Below are 14,346 nucleotides of genomic sequence, written 5' to 3'. Positions count from 1 at the left end.
CCCTCTCTCTCTTTTCTTCCCTCCCTCCACTCTCTCTTTTCTTCCCTCCCCTCTCTCTCTTTTCTTCCCTCCCTCTCTCTCTTTTCTTCCCTCCCTCTCTCTCTTTTCTTCCCTCTCTCTCTCTTTTCTTCCCTCCCCCTCTCTCTCTTTTCTTCCCTCCCCCCTCTCTCTTTTCTTCCCTCCCCCTCTCTCCCTTTTCTTCCCTCCCTCCACTCTCTCTTTTCTTCCCTCCCTCCACTCTCTTTTCTTCCCTCCCTCTCTCTCTTTTCTTCCCTCCCTCTCTCTCTTTTCTTCCCTCCACTCTCTCTCTCTTTTCTTCCCTCCCTCCACTCTCTCTTTTCTTCCCTCCCTCTCTCTCTTTTCTTCCCTCCCCTCTCTCCCTTTTCTTCCCTCCCCCTCTCTCCCTTTTCTTCCTCCCTCTCTCTCCCTTTTCTTCCCTCCCTCTCTCTCTTTTCTTCCCTCCCCCTCTCTCCCTTTTCTTCCCTCCCTCTCTCCCTTTTCTTCCCTCCCCCTCTCTCTCTTTTCTTCCCTCCCTCTCTCTCTTTTCTTCCCTCCCTCTCTCTCTTTTCTTCCCTCCCTCCACTCTCTCTTTTCTTCCCTCCACTCTCTCTCTCTTTTCTTCCCTCCACTCTCTCTCTCTTTTCTTCCCTCCCTCCACTCTCTCTTTTCTTCCCTCCCTCTCTCTCTTTTCTTCCCTCCCTCTCTCTCTCTTTTTCTTCCCTCCCCTCTCTCTTTTCTTCCCTCCCTCTCTCTCTTTTCTTCCCTCCCCCTCTCTCTCTTTTCTTCCCTCCCCTCTCTCTCTTTTCTTCCCTCCCCTCTCTCCCTTTTCTTCCCTCCCCCTCTCTCCCTTTTCTTCCCTCCCTCTCTCTCCCTTTTCTTCCCTCCCCCTCTCTCCCTTTTCTTCCCTCCCCCTCTCTCTCTTTTCTTCCCTCCCCCTCTCTCCCTTTTCTTCCCTCCCTCTCTCTCCCTTTTCTTCCCTCCCCCTCTCTCTCTTTTCTTCCCTCCCCCTCTCTCCCTTTTCTTCCCTCCCTCTCTCTCCCTTTTCTTCCCTCCCCTCTCTCTCTTTTCTTCCCTCCCCTCTCTCTTTTCTTCCCTCCCTCTCTTTCTTCCCTCCCTCTCTTTTCTTCCCTCCCCCTCTCTCTCTTTTCTTCCCTCCCTCTCTTTTCTTCCCTCCCTCTCTTTTCTTCCCTCCCCCTCCTCTCTTTTCTTCCCTCCCTCTCTTTTCTTCCCTCCCTCTCTTTTCTTCCCTCCCTCTCTCTCTCTTTTCTTCCCTCCCTCTCTCTCTCTTTCCTTCCCTCCATCCCTCTCCTACCTGCTGAGGAGCGGCGGACATCTTGAAACCGGACGGGTCGATGCAGTTGGCCGGGTCGGACGGCGTCACAGAAGCGTGCTGGTATCCAGAGTAACCACCAGACGAGGGGTCCTGGATGACGGGCGGGTCCTCTCTGACCGGCTCTGAGGAGCGGGTGATGGCTGGCTCCGTGGGCAGGCCAACCTAATGGGATTTAGAGACTGGAGTTACAACAAACTGAGACCTTTTTAAAACTTGTATGAGGTACACTATATATACAAAAGTTTGTGGACACCCCTTCAAATGAGTGGATTAAGCTAACACAGCCATGCAATCTCCATAGAAAAACATTGGCAGTGAAATGTCCTTACTGAAGAGCTCCGTGACTTACATCGTCATAGGATGCCACCTTTCCAACAAGTGAGTTTGTCAAATTATCAGACCTGGTAGCGCTGCCCCGGTCAACTGTAAGTGCTGTTATTGTGAACTGGAAACGTCTAGGAGCAACAACGGCTCAGCCGCGAAGTGGTAGACCACACAAGCTCACAGAATGGGACAGTCGAGCGCTGAAGTGCATAGCTCGTAAAAATGATCTGTCCTCGGTTGCAACACTCCCTACCGAGTTCCAAACTGCCTCTGGAAGCAACGTCAGCACAAGAACTGTTCATCGGTAGCTTCACGAAATGGGTTTCCATGGCCGAGCAGCCGCACACAAGCCAAGCGTCGGCTCGAGTGGTGTAAAGCAGTGGAAACGCATTCTCTGGAGTGATGAATCACGCTTCACCCTCTGGCAGTCCAGACAGACTGGGTTTGGCGGATGCCAGGAGGACGCTAGCTGCCCGAATGCATAGTGCCAACTGTAAAGTTTGGTGGAGGAGAAATAATGGTCTGGTGCTGTTTTTCATGGTTGGGGCTAGTGCCCTTAAGTTCCAGTAAAGGGCAATCTTATCGCTACATTCTAGATGATTCTGTGTTTTGTGGCAACAGTTTGGGAAAGGTCATTTCCTGTTTCAACATGACATGAGATGTTTGACGAGCATGTGTCTTAATGTAACTGTATTCTGCATAATTCAGCCTTTTTGACTGCGAACATGAATCAAATATCTATTTCAGAAATAAAATAATCTCTAATATTAAAAAAAAAATAATAATCAGACCGACCTCGTCATTGAGCGTCTCGTCTAGTTCCTGGTCAGTGTAGGCCCCGCCCTCTGTGTCCGTGTCCTCATAGTCAGAGGTGTGGCGGCTGTCCGTGCTGTACATGGAGTATTCACTGCCCGGGGCTGACAGATATGACAGACGGTCATCATGGATGTCGAGGTCATCGTCCGGAGCGCCGTCCGCCTGGGGAGAGGAAAAGGAAGAAGAGGAGGGAGTGGTGGATGGGAAGAAATATGCAGTTATTTTTTGCTTTAGCAGGTGAGTCAGAAATTATTAGATGTTATTCTTGGGGCGGTAGGGTAGCCTAGTGTTGGACTAGTAACCAGAAGGTTGCAAGTTCAAACCCCCGAGCTGACAAGGTACAAATCTGTCGTTCTGCCCCTGAACAGGCAGTTAACCCACTGTTCCTAGGCCGTCATTGAAAATAAGAATTTGTTCTTAACTGACTTGCCTAGTAAAATAAAGGTAAAAGCTCAATGCTTTTGGAAAGATCATATTTATGAGTGACTTTTAGTTTTTAGTTGTTTGTTTTTTTTTTAACTGTGAAACTACAGTTGAGTGTTTCTCTCACCTTGCCCTCCGACACCCAGACCAACTGGTTCTGTTGCTGCTGAACGGTCTCCTTCAGAGCGCCGTACCAGCCATCGTTCATGTTGTTCATGTTGATGGTGGCTAACAGAGGACAGAAGGGTTACCGTGTTACTGGTTAGCGTGATGCTGCTTATTTAGCATGAGAGCAATTCAACATGAATGGATCCCTGAGGAATTCCACCAGATGTAGAGGCCTTTTATTACACAGAACAAAAAATGTAAACGAAACATGAAACTACTTCAAATATTTTACTGAGTTACAGTTCATATAAGGAAATCTGTCCATTTAAATACATTCATTAGGCCCTAATCTATAGATTTCACGACAGGGAATACAGATATGCATCTGTTGGTCACAGATACCATCAAAAGATAAGGGTAAGGGGGGTGTGGATCAGATAACCAGTCAGTATCTGGTGTGACCACCATTTGCCTCATTCAGTGCTTATACATCTCCCTCACATAGAGTTGATCAGGCTGTTGATTGTGGAATGTTGTCCCACTCTTCTTCAATGGCTGTGCAGAGTTGCTGGATATTGGCGGGAACTGGAACACGCTGTTGTACACGTCAATCCAGAGCATCACAAACATGCTCAATGGTGACATGTCTGGTGAGTATGCAGACCATGGAGGAACTGGGACATTTTCAGCTTCCAGAAATTGTGTACAGATCCTTGCAACATGGGGCCGTGCATTATCATGCGGAAATATGAGGCGATGGTGGTGGATGAATGGCATGTCGATGGGCTTCAGGATCTCATCACGGTATCTCTGTGCGTTCAAATTGCCATTGATAAAATGCAATATTATTTGTTGTCTGTAGCTTATGCCTGCCCATACTGTAACCCCACCGCCACCATGGAGCCCTCTGTTCACAACGTTGACATCAGCAAACCGCTCACCCACACGATGTCTGCCATCTGTCCTATACAGTTGAAACCGGGATTTATCAGTGAAGAACACACTTCTCCAGCGTGCCAGTGGCCATCGGAGGTGAGCATTTGCCCATTGAAGTCAGTTACGACACCAAACTGCAATCAGGTCAAGACCCTGATGAGGACGACGAGCACGCAGATGAGCTTCCCTGAGACGGTTTCTGACAGTTTGTGTAGAAATTCTTCTGTTGTGCAAATCAACAGTTTCATTAGCTTTCCGGGTGGATTGTCTCAGACGTTCCTGCAGGTGAAGAAGCCTAATGTGAAGGTCCTGGGCTGGCGTGGTTAGATGTGATCTGTGGTTGTGAAGCCTAATGTGAAGGTCCTGGGCTGGCGTGGTTAGATGTGATCTGTGGTTGTAAAGCCGGATGTGAAGGTCCTGGGCTGGCGTGGTTAGATGTGATCTGTGGTTGTAAAGCCGGATGTGGAGGTCCTGGGCTGGCGTGGTTAGATGTGATCTGTGGTTGTGAAGCCGGATGTGAAGGTCCTGGGCTGGCGTGGTTAGATGTGATCTGTGGTTGTAAAGCCGGATGTGGAGGTCCTGGGCTGGCGTGGTTAGATGTGATCTGTGGTTGTGAAGCCGGATGTGAAGGTCCTGGGCTGGCGTGGTTAGATGTGATCTGTGGTTGTAAAGCCGGATGTGAAGGTCCTGGGCTGGCGTGGTTAGATGTGATCTGTGGTTGTGAAGTCGGATGGACTTACTGACAAATTCTCTAAAACGACATTGGATGCTGCTAATGGTAGAGAAATGAACATTCAATAATCTGGCAACAGCTCTGGTGGACATTCCTGCAGTTAACATGCCAATTGCACACTCCCTCAAAACTTGAGACATCTGTGACATTGTGTTGTGTGACAAAACGACACATTTTAGAGTGACTTTGTATTGTCCCCAGCACAAGGTGCAAATGTGTAATAATCATGCTATTTACTCAGCTTCTTGATATGCCATACCTGTCAGGTGGATGGGTTATTATGGCAAATTTGTGCACACAAATTGAGAGAAATAAGCTTTTTGTGCGTATGGAACATTTCTGGGATCTTTTATTTCAGCTCATGAAACATGGGACCAACACTTTACATGTTGCGTTGATATTTCTGTTCAGTGTAGACACCCGTGTGAATCGTTAATGTGCTACATTCATGACCAAGCAATCAAAATGGTTCCAGAATCAAAATGGTTCCAGAATTAAAATGGTTCCAGAATCAAAATGGTTCCAGAATCAAAATGGTTCCAGAATCAAATGGTTCCAGAATCAAATGGTTCCAGAATCAAGCTTATGAGCAGTATGTGTGTGAAAATGGCTGGGTATTTAACAGGGCCACAGGACCACAGGACTTCCTCTGGGATCCTGAACCCTTGTTCTTTTAGTAACAGATGTGAACAACACCTCATAACACCGTCATATAATTTCGACCCATTTCCCAGCCACGCCATGAAAAGTTGTGCAGGTTCTCACCAGAAAGATGTAAACCTATGACTTCAAATGCAGCAAATTAATAAACACGTGGCTGAAGAATTGCAACATTTACCTGGAGCTAACTCTGCAGATAGTCAATCAATAATACTTTTAGCAACAACAACAAAAAATGGTATCTGTAGAAGCTATGAGAATAGAAAGGTTCAAGTTGTTTGTGAAGCATCACAGCACAGTTGAAAAATATATGGCAAATATAAATCCAATATGGACGGTGTTACGAGATAGATGGGAGGGGTTGAATGGAGCTGAAGAATGGGACTGGATGGTGTTACGAGATAGATGGGAGGGGTTGAATGGAGCTGAAGAATGGGACTGGATGGTGTTACGAGACAGATGGGAGGGGTTGAATGGAGCTGAAGGGACTGGATGGTGTTACGAGATAGATGGGAGGGGTTGAATGGAGCTGAAGGGACTGGATGGTGTTATGAGATAGATGGGAGGGGTTGAATGGAGCTGAAGGGACTGGATGGTGTTACGAGATAGATGGGAGGGGTTGAATGGAGCTGAAGGGACTGGATGGTGTTACGAGATAGATGGGAGGGGTTGAATGGAGCTGAAGGGACTGGATGGTGTTACGAGATAGATGGGAGGAGTTGAATGGAGCTGAAGGGACTGGATGGTGTTACGAGATAGATGGGAGGGGTTGAATGGAGCTGAAGGGACTGGATGGTGTTACGAGATAGATGGGAGGGGTTGAATGGAGCTGAAGGGACTGGATGGTGTTACGAGATAGATGGGAGGAGTTGAATGGAGCTGAAGGGACTGGATGGTGTTACGAGATAGATGGGAGGAGTTGAATGGAGCTGAAGGGACTGGATGGTGTTACGAGATAGATGGGAGGGGTTGAATGGAGCTGAAGGGACTGGATGGTGTTACGAGATAGATGGGAGGGGTTGAATGGAGCTGAAGGGACTGGATGGTGTTCAGAGATAGATGGGAGGGGTTGAATGGAGCTGAAGGGACTGGATGGTGTTACGAGATAGATGGGAGGGGTTGAATGGAGCTGAAGGGACTGGATGGTGTTCAGAGATAGATGGGAGGGGTTGAATGGAGCTGAAGGGACTGGATGGTGTTACGAGATAGATGGGAGGGGTTGAATGGAGCTGAAGGGACTGGATGGTGTTACGAGATAGATGGGAGGGGTTGAGGGAGCTGAAGGGACTGGATGGTGTTACGAGATAGATGGGAGGGGTTGAGGGGAGCTGAAGGGACTGGATGGTGTTACGAGATAGATGGGAGGGGTTGAATGGAGCTGATGGGACTGGATGGTGTTACGAGATAGATGGGAGGGGTTGAATGGAGCTGAAGGGACTGGATGGTGTTACGAGATAGATGGGAGGGGTTGAATGGAGCTGAAGGATGGGACTGGATGGTGTTACGAGATAGATGGGAGGGGTTGAATGGAGCTGAACGGTGGGACTGGATGGTGTTACGAGATAGATGGGAGGGGTTGAATGGAGCTGAAGGATGGGACTGGATGGTGTTTACGAGATAGATGGGAGGGGTTGAATGGAGCTGAAGGGACTGGATGGTGTTACGAGACAGATGGGAGGAGTTGAATGGAGCTGAAGGGACTGGATGGTGTTACGAGACAGATGGGAGGGGTTGAATGGAGCTGAAGGGTGGGACTGGATGGTGTTACGAGACAGATGGGAGGAGTTGAATGGAGCTGAAGGGTGGGACTGGATGGTGTTACGAGACAGATGGGAGGGGTTGAATGGAGCTGAAGGGTGGGACTGGATGGTGTTACGAGATAGATGGGAGGGGTTGAATGGAGCTGAAGGGACTGGATGGTGTTACGAGACAGATGGGAGGGGTTGAATGGAGCTGAAGGGACTGGATGGTGTTCAGAGATAGATGGGAGGGGTTGAATGGAGCTGAAGGGACTGGATGGTGTTACGAGATAGATGGGAGGGGTTGAATGGAGCTGAAGGGACTGGATGGTGTTACGAGATAGATGGGAGGGGTTGAATGGAGCTGAAGGGACTGGATGGTGTTACGAGATAGATGGGAGGGGTTGAATGGAGCTGAAGGGACTGGATGGTGTTACGAGATAGATGGGAGGGGTTGATGGAGCTGAAGGGACTGGATGGTGTTACGAGATAGATGGGAGGGGTTGAGGGGAGCTGAAGGGACTGGATGGTGTTACGAGATAGATGGGAGGGGTTGAATGGAGCTGATGGGACTGGATGGTGTTACGAGATAGATGGGAGGGGTTGAATGGAGCTGAAGGGACTGGATGGTGTTACGAGATAGATGGGAGGGGTTGAATGGAGCTGAAGGATGGGACTGGATGGTGTTACGAGATAGATGGGAGGGGTTGAATGGAGCTGAACGGTGGGACTGGATGGTGTTACGAGATAGATGGGAGGGGTTGAATGGAGCTGAAGGGTGGGACTGGATGGTGTTTACGAGATAGATGGGAGGGGTTGAATGGAGCTGAAGGGACTGGATGGTGTTACGAGACAGATGGGAGGAGTTGAATGGAGCTGAAGGGACTGGATGGTGTTACGAGACAGATGGGAGGAGTTGAATGGAGCTGAAGGGACTGGATGGTGTTACGAGACAGATGGGAGGGGTTGAATGGAGCTGAAGGGTGGGACTGGATGGTGTTACGAGACAGATGGGAGGAGTTGAATGGAGCTGAAGGGTGGGACTGGATGGTGTTACGAGACAGATGGGAGGGGTTGAATGGAGCTGAAGGGTGGGACTGGATGGTGTTACGAGATAGATGGGAGGGGTTGAATGGAGCTGAAGGGACTGGATGGTGTTACGAGACAGATGGGAGGGGTTGAATGGAGCTGAAGGGTGGGACTGGATGGTGTTACGAGACAGATGGGAGGAGTTGAGGGGAGCTGAAGGGACTGGATGGTGTTACGAGACAGATGGGAGGAGTTGAATGGAGCTGAAGGGACTGGATGGTGTTTACGAGATAGATGGGAGGGGTTGAATGGAGCTGAAGGGACTGGATGGTGTTTACGAGATAGATGGGAGGAGTTGAGGGGAGCTGAAGGGACTGGATGGTGTTACGAGACAGATGGGAGGAGTTGAATGGAGCTGAAGGGACTGGATGGTGTTACGAGACAGATGGGAGGGGTTGAATGGAGCTGAAGGGTGGGACTGGATGGTGTTACGAGATAGATGGGAGAGTTGAATGGAGCTGGGTTGAATGGAGCTGAAGGGACTGGATGGATGGGAGGGATTGAATGGAGCTGAAGGGTGGGACTGGATAGATGGGATGGGAGTTGAATGGAGCTGAAGGGTGGGACTGGATGGTGTTATGAGACAGATGGGAGGGTTGAATGGAGCTGAAGGGTGGGACTGGATGGTGTTACGAGACAGATGGGAGGGGTTGAATGGAGCTGAAGGGTGGGACTGGATGGTGTTACGAGACAGAGATAGATGGGAGGAGTTGAATGGAGCTGAAGGGTGGGACTGGATGGTGTTACGAGACAGATGGGAGGGTTGAATGGAGCTGAAGGGTGGGACTGGATGGTGTTACGAGATAGATGGGAGGAGTTGAATGGAGCTGAAGGGTGGGACTGGATGGTGTTACGAGACAGATGGGAGGAGTTGAATGGAGCTGAAGGGTGGGACTGGATGGTGTTACGAGACAGATGGGAGGAGTTGAATGGAGCTGAAGGGTGGGACTGGATGGTGTTAATGGAGATAGATGGGAGATGGGGGTTGAATGGAGCTGAAGGGACTGGATGGTGTTACGAGACAGATGGGAGGGGTTGAATGGAGCTGAAGGGTGGGACTGGATGGTGTTACGAGATAGATGGGAGGAGTTGAGGGGAGCTGAAGGGACTGGATGGTGTTACGAGACAGATGGGAGGAGTTGAATGGAGCTGAAGGGACTGGATGGTGTTTACGAGATAGATGGGAGGGGTTGAATGGAGCTGAAGGGACTGGATGGTGTTTACGAGATAGATGGGAGGAGTTGAGGGGAGCTGAAGGGACTGGATGGTGTTACGAGACAGATGGGAGGAGTTGAATGGAGCTGAAGGGACTGGATGGTGTTACGAGACAGATGGGAGGGGTTGAATGGAGCTGAAGGGTGGGACTGGATGGTGTTACGAGATAGATGGGAGGAGTTGAATGGAGCTGAAGGGTGGGACTGGATGGTGTTACGAGACAGATGGGAGGGATTGAATGGAGCTGAAGGGTGGGACTGGATGGTGTTACGAGATAGATGGGAGGGGTTGACTGGAGCTGAAGGGACTGGATGGTGTTACGAGATAGATGGGAGGGGTTGAATGGAGCTGAAGGGACTGGATGGTGTTACGAGATAGATGGGAGGGGTTGAATGGAGCTGAAGGGACTGGATGGTGTTACGAGATAGATGGGAGGGGTTGAATGGAGCTGAAGGGACTGGATGGTGTTACGAGATAGATGGGAGGGGTTGAATGGAGCTGAAGGGACTGGATGGTGTTACGAGATAGATGGGAGGGGTTGAATGGAGCTGAAGGATGGGACCAATAACAAACAAAATATAACTAATGTAAAATGTATATAGTATGTATAAGCAGGAAGTAGAGGCCTAAGTGTTGTTGTTCATTAGTTTAGTCCAATTATGGGAGGGGTGTTAGGGTTAGTGGAAAATAATAAAGGAAAATATATTTTTAAAAGCTGTGTGTATATATATATATATATATATTTTTTTATATAAAACATAATGGGCGATTGGAAATGATGCAGACAATGACATTGATAGAAGCCACATCTGCAATAGTAAAGCCGATCTATCCACTAAAAAACAACCACATAATCAGTTGGTTATCCTCTACAACATAGCAGATGTCGGAGGGTTGATTACCTAGAAGCTGGCAAGCCAGCGAGGCAATGTAAAACATCCCAAACAGAGCCAGACGATGCCAGGAGAATAATCTACGTGTTGTTATAGCCACCAGTCTGGTGTTTTCAGGGCAACCTCACAGTTAAGTTAGTCACGGTTCTGTCATCAGGGTTAGCTATCCTGCTATAGTCAAGGTTCTGTCATCAGGGTTAGCTATCCTGCTATAGTCAAGGTTCTGTCATCAGGGTTAGCTATCCTGCTATAGTCAAGGTTCTGTCATCAGGGTTAGCTATCCTGCTATTGTCAAGGTTCCGTCATCAGGGTTAGCTATCCTGCTATAGTCAAGGTTCTGTCATCAGGGTTAGCTATCCTGCTATAGTCAAGGTTCTGTCATCAGGGTTAGCTATCCTGCTATAGTCAAGGTTCTGTCATCAGGGTTAGCTATCCTGCTATAGTCAAGGTTCTGTCATCAGGGTTAGCTATCCTGCTATAGTCACGGTTCTGTCATCAGGGTTAGCTATCCTGCTATAGTCAAGGTTCTGTCATCAGGGTTAGCTATCCTGCTATAGTCAAGGTTCTGTCATCAGGGTTAGCTATCCTGCTATAGTCAAGGTTCCGTCATCAGGGTTAGCTATCCTGCTATAGTCAAGGTTCTGTCATCAGGGTTAGCTATCCTGCTATTGATATTTTCGCTACGAGGATATGGGCACATCACTTTTTTTTTTTTTTATCTGTAAACGTCATAAAGGTGACATTTCAAATGTCTCCCTCAGTACTTACTGGTGAAGAGATGGAGGTTGTTCTTAGTATCAAGGCTCTCTCTCTCCTCTCCTCTCCCCTCTCTCGCTCTACTCTCCCCTCTCTCGCTCTACTCTCCCCTCTCTCGCTCTACTCTCCCCTCTCTCGCTCTACTCTCCCCTCTCTCGCTCTACTCTCCCCTCTCTCGCTCTACTCTCCCTCTCTCGCTCTACTCTCCCCCTCTCTCGCTCTCTCTCTCTCTCTACTCTCCCCTCTCTCTCTCCTCTCGCTCTACTCTCCCCTCTCGCTCTACTCTCCCCTCTCGCTCTACTCTCCCCTCTCGCTCTACTCTCCCCTCTCGCTCTACTCTCCCCTCTCGCTCTACTCTCCCCTCTCGCTCTACTCTCCCCTCTCGCTCTACTCTCCTCTCTCTCAGTACTTACTGGTGAAGAGGTGGTGGTTGTTCTTCCTTAGTTTCAAGGCTCTCTCGTAGAGTTTCCGGGCTGACTTCCTGGACTCGGAACAGAGCCTGGTTCTCATGTTCTTGACGCCCTGCTTGCTGTCCGGGTTGAGGAACACCACGATGGGATACCACTGGGCGTAGTTCAGACGATCCACCGCGTTGGGGGTGATGTCCAGGACTGCATGTTTATCCTACACCAGACAAGACACCATAACTTAGGTGACGAAGCCGTTCCTTTAAGCGCCTAGTGGAGCAATGGGCCTCAAACAGACTGTCATCTCCAGTGAATCCTGTTCTTGGCTGTTCTCTGCGCATCGTCAGTGGAATAGCATTGGACAAAGGCTACATTTACATTTACATTTAAGTCATTTAGCAGACGCTCTTATCCAGAGCGACTTACAAATTATGAAATAGTCATTCTGACCGCATCACAAAATTATCTAAAACCGTACATCACCAAACCCAGTTTTACAATCAAAAACACTGTCCTATTAAAATGAACGACTGTATGTTTAAAAGAGAACTCACTCTGTCGATGATCTGCTTGATGGTGTGGAGACGGATGATTCCTGAACTACGCTGGTCTGTCCCTGCGTCTCTAGGTTCACTCTCTGGAACACAGAGAAAGGAACAGTTTCATCATTCTTTAAATCAAACTGTTCAACAGAATTCAGGAATCTTCAGAGCATTTGCACATCATTCCGATACACTGTTTTACTCATTTCCACATCATTCCGATACACTGTTTTACTCATTTGCACATCATTCCGATACACTGTGTTACTCATTTGCACATCATTCCGATACACTGTGTTACTCATTTGCACATCATTCCGATACACTGTGTTACTCATTTGCACGTCATATATTACCTTTATTTAACTAGGCAAGTAAGTTGAGAACAAATTCTTATTTTCAATGACAGCCTAGGAACAAGTGGGTTAACTGCCTGTTCCAGTATTCCAGTATCTGGCTTGCCTATTTAACTTGCCTATTTAACTAGGCAAGTCATTTAAGAACAAATTATTATTTTCAATGACGACCTAGGAACAGTGGGGCAGGGGCAGAACGACAGATTTGTACCTTGTCAGCTCGGGGGTTTGAACTTGCAAACTTCCGGTTATTAGTCCAACGCTCTAACCACTAGGCTACGCTGCCGCCCCCCCCGCCGTCATTCCGATACACTGTTTTACTCATTTGCATGTCATTCCGATACACTGTTTTACTCATTCACATGTCATTCCGATACACTGTCATTCGCATGTCATTCCGATACGCTGTGTTGCTCATTCGCATGTCATTCCGATACGCTGTATTGCTCATTTGCATGTCATTCCGATACACCGTGTTACTCACTTGCAAGTTCAAACAGATCAGGCTCCTCCCGGGAGATTTTCTCTCGTGCCACATCTGCGATGGGTCCAAATACCACCACAGGTCTGAGGAAACCAGCTGGACAAAGGAACAGAGGACAGACTGAGAGGATGGTGTATCAGTAGCGTTCCATCCTACCCTAAAGGTCATCAGAGGACAGACTAGTGTATCAGTAGTGTTCCATCCTACCCTAAAGGTCATCAGAGGACAGACTGAGAGGATGGTGTATCAGTAGCGTTCCATCCTACCCTAAAGGTCATCAGAGGACAGACTGGTGTATCAGTAGCGTTCCATCCTACCCTAAAGGTCATCAGAGGACAGACTGGTGTATCAGTAGCGTTCCATCCTACCCTAAAGGTCATCAGAGGACAGACTGGTGTATCAGTAGTGTTCCATCCTACCCTAAAGGTCATCAGAGGACAGACTGGTGTATCAGTAGCGTTCCATCCTACCCTAAAGGTCATCAGAGGACAGACTGGTGTATCAGTAGCGTTCCATCCTACCCTAAAGGTCATCAAAGGACAGACTGGTGTATCAGTAGTGTTCCATCCTACCCTAAAGGTCATCAGAGGACAGACTGGTGTATCAGTAGCGTTCCATCCTACCCTAAAGGTCATCAGAGGACAGACTGGTGTATCAGTAGCGTTCCATCCTACCCTAAAGGTCATCAGAGGACAGACTGGTGTATCAGTAGTGTTCCATCCTACCCTAAAGGTCATCAGAGGACAGACTGGTGTATCAGTGTTCCATCCTACCCTAAAGGTCATCAGAGGACAGACTGGTGTATCAGTAGTGTTCCATCCTACCCTAAAGGTCATCAGAGGACAGACTGGTGTATCAGTAGCGTTCCATCCTACCCTAAAGGTCATCAGAGGACAGACTGGTGTATCAGTAGCGTTCCATCCTACACTAAAGGTCATCAGAGGACAGACTGGTCTATCAGTAGTGTTCCATCCTACCCTAAAGGTCATCAGAGGACAGACTGGTGTATCAGTGTTCCATCCTACCCTAAAGGTCATCAGAGGACAGACTGGTGTATCAGTAGTGTTCCATCCTACCCTAAAGGTCATCAGAGGACAGACTGGTGTATCAGTGTTCCATCCTACCCTAAAGGTCATCAGAGGACAGACTGGTGTATCAGTAGTGTTCCATCCTACCCTAAAGGTCATCAGAGGACAGACTGGTGTATCAGTGTTCCATCCTACCCTAAAGGTCATCAGAGGACAGACTGATGTATCAGTAGCGTTCCATCCTACCCTAAAGGTCATCAGAGGACAGACTGGTGTATCAGTGTTCCATCCTACCCTAAAGGTCATCAGAGGACAGACTGGTGTATCAGTGTTCCATCATACCCTATCATAAGGTTCTTGGCTCTATATAGCCAGTGATCTAGTATAACCTTTCCAACTTTCTTATTTACTGAGAAATAGAAAATGTTGGTGGCGCGTTAAGACATATGAAAACGGTGCCATGTTCTCCTTTAAATAAAACACTCCAAACATCACTATTAGACA

The 14,346-nt window shown here is 48.3% G+C and overlaps 1 pseudogene; it reads right to left on the bottom strand.

Moving 5' to 3' along the window:
- Window positions 1–14,346, bottom strand: part of LOC124037497 — a 213,724-nt pseudogene that overhangs the window by 23,108 nt on the left and 176,270 nt on the right.

This window comes from Oncorhynchus gorbuscha, linkage group LG06 (assembly GCF_021184085.1).
Source record: "Oncorhynchus gorbuscha isolate QuinsamMale2020 ecotype Even-year linkage group LG06, OgorEven_v1.0, whole genome shotgun sequence".
NCBI lineage: Eukaryota > Metazoa > Chordata > Actinopteri > Salmoniformes > Salmonidae > Oncorhynchus > Oncorhynchus gorbuscha.
The sequence above is the reverse complement of the archived record's forward strand: the minus strand, read 5'-3'. Positions and strand labels throughout refer to the sequence as shown.